This window comes from Tachyglossus aculeatus, chromosome 1 (genome assembly GCF_015852505.1).
Source record: "Tachyglossus aculeatus isolate mTacAcu1 chromosome 1, mTacAcu1.pri, whole genome shotgun sequence".
Classification (NCBI taxonomy): Eukaryota; Metazoa; Chordata; class Mammalia; order Monotremata; family Tachyglossidae; genus Tachyglossus; species Tachyglossus aculeatus.
Genome location: NC_052066.1, coordinates 82168201 through 82171187, shown reverse-complemented (window position 1 = coordinate 82171187; position 2987 = coordinate 82168201). Strand labels below are relative to the sequence as shown.

The 2987-nt window shown below is 44.9% G+C and overlaps 1 non-coding gene across 1 annotated transcript; it reads left to right on the top strand.

Annotated features, from left to right (window-relative positions):
• The first annotated feature begins 2392 nt into the window (after positions 1-2392).
• Positions 2393-2527, top strand: LOC119934839. The gene has a single exon (XR_005453020.1). It is a non-coding gene; the product is annotated as a small nucleolar RNA SNORA7 (small nucleolar RNA).
• Positions 2528-2987: the final 460 nt, after the last annotated feature.

Below are 2987 nucleotides of genomic sequence, written 5' to 3'. Positions count from 1 at the left end.
TGGGGATTAAGACTGGGAGCCCCACGTGGGACAAGCTGATCACCTTGTAACCTCCCCAGCGCTCAGAACAGTGCTTTGCACTCCTCTGTGCTGGTTCCTGGTCTTGAGCTCAGCTATCATTCTTGACAGGAGACTCCATCCTCATCAGTGTGATTGATACTCCTGGCTCACTGTGTCCCCATGTCCCCTGGTTTGACCCTCATCTGGGCAAGCCTTCTGCCGGTATTTTGGGCAAAACTGGACAGGGCCATGGAGACTGAAATAGGGGAGCTATCCGCCAAAACCTGCACAGTCACAGCTCAGACCAGCGCTGGGCTACTTACTGCTTCACTCTGGGGGAGACACACCACAGTCGCATGATTAACTAGTGGTGGTGATATCTCAAAAAGACTAATTTCTTGCAACCTTGGTGGGTTTTAAATCAATCTATGAATCAACCAGTGGCATATATCGAATGCTTACTGTGAGCAGAGGACCGTATTAAGTGCTTGGGAAAGTACAATTAAAAACAGAGTTGGTAGACACATTTCCTGCCCACAGAGAGCTTTCAGTCTACACAGGGAGAGACAGGCATCAAAACAAGAAGTAGCATGGCCTAGTGGATAGTCTGTCAGTCAGTCATACTTCTTGAGCGCTTATTGTGTGCAGAATACTGTACTAAGCACTTGGGAGATTGCAATATAAAAATGAACAGACACAGTTCCTGTCCACAATGAGCTTACAGCCCTTAGTACAGTGCTTGGCACACAGTCAGCACTTAAAAAATACTAGTTATTATTATCATTAGTAATAGTAATAATAATAGTATCCTTTTTATTACCAAAGCTTAAGGAAGATCACGGGTACCAAGAAGGGGAAATAAAAACAGAGTCATCCATCATGAATAACAAATCAGTAACAATTAGCAGCAGCATGGTTTAATGGATAGAACATGGGCCTGGGTTCTCATCCCAGCTTCACCACTTGTCTGCAGTGAGATCTTGGGAAAGTCACTAAACTTCTCTGTGTCTCAGTTACCTCATCTGTAAAATGGGAATTAAGACTGCGAGCCCCGTTTGGAACATGGACAGTGTCCAACATGATTATCTTGCAACTGCTCCAGCACTTAGTACTGTGCTTGGCCCATCAATCAATCAATCAATCAATGATATTTATTGGGTGCTTACTATGTGCAAAGCATTGTATCAAAACCCCTGGGAGAGTATAACAGAGTTGTTAGCCACATTCCCTGAGCCCAACGAGCTTTAGTAAGAACTTAACAAATACCATTAAAAAAATAATGAATGAACAAAACACAGGTAAAAGAAATAGTGGAGAATAAGGACATGTACCTAAGTGTTGTGGGGTTTGGAGCGAGCATCATAATGACTAAGCGGTACACAGCCATGTACCCAATCAACACAGAGGGGCGGGCAAACAAGTGAAATGAGGCATTTAAAGGATTTTATAAAATATTTTCCTCCCTAGAGAAGTATGGGGGTGTCTACATTTGGGTTTCCCCCATTGCTTTTCATTACTTCCCGTATTTCGGTTTTGTCCGTTACCAGTATGGCATTACACTGAGATGGGGCCCGGCTGACATGTTCCAAGGAGGGGCAGACAATACTTCCTGGGCGGTGCTCAAGATGTCTGGCCCTGAATATACACATTATGCAAATTGTGAAATAGACCTGGGCTAACCTGGACATCCTCAACTGAAATATTCTTTAAATCCCCCACTGGACTGGAACCTCACTGTGGGCAGGGGACGTGTTTACCATCTCTGTTGTATTGCCCACTCCCAAGCACTTAGTACAGTGCTCTGCACACAGTAAGAGCTCAATAAATACCATTGATTGTTTGACTGACTCATTCTCGTGTTTTTCTAATCCCGACATCCCCGTGACTCAACAACATGGCAGAAGTTTGAGGTACCAAAGAAGAAACCTGAGCTACATTCTTTCACGATTAAGCCATACAGCATGCTTTCCAAATCCTGTCACTTTTCAAATGATCTAGGCTTTTCAAGAGAGAGGCAATATCATCAAGAGATGAAACCAAGAGCTGCAAAGCATAGTCTGTTTCTCCTCTTAAGAAGAAGCACTAGCTGATGACCAGGACAAGCAGGAAAAGGATTTGATGTCCCTATCATATTTTCTGGTAGGAGCAGAGAGAAGAGTCAATGGAATACTTTGATCTTAAGCCTAGGGAGATAGTGAAAGACAGTGTGATTAGGCCCCTCTAAAGATTTCTTCCCAGCCTTCAGTAATCCTTAGTCATTTTCTTCTTCCTCTAGGCCTATGATCTTTCCACTAGGCCATTCTGCCTCTTTTCCCTCTCACTTTGACTATGAGCTCCATGTGGTGCAAGGACTGTGTCTGACTCAATTATCTTGTATCTACCCCAATGCTTCCTCCTCTCAGGGTTGCACCTTGAGAGTTTCCAGTACTCTACCGGTCTCTACTATGGGAGGGAGAGTCAAGCAGACTCTCCATTCCATTTCTAGCTTGGCCAGTGGCTAGCGAGTGGAAGGCAATCTGCTGCAAGTCAAAACTCATCTGTACTGGGCAGCAGCAGCATGGGAGAGAGTCGAGGGTGGAGAATCAAGTTGACGGCATGGAAGAAGGAAATGGTAAACCACTTATGTATTTTTATCAAAAGAAAACTCTATGGACACAATACCAGAATGATTTCAGGTGGAGGTGGGGCATTCTGGGAGAGATGTGTCCATGGAGTCGCTATGGGTCGGAGATGACTCGACAGCATAAGACAAGACAGTGCTTAGAACAGTGCTTAACACAAAGTAAGCACTTAACAAATGACATCATCAATATCATCATCATACTGTGCCCCAACCTTGCCTCTTTCCTGTCCCACCCCCGCTGATCTTGCAGCACTGCAGCTTTGGGGTTCTGGTCAGGGTTGGGGAAGGGGCTCATTCTGCAAGGTGTGGGGGCACTGGGGGAGAAGGGTGCAAGGGAGTAGATGGAGGGAAATTTAAATGATTA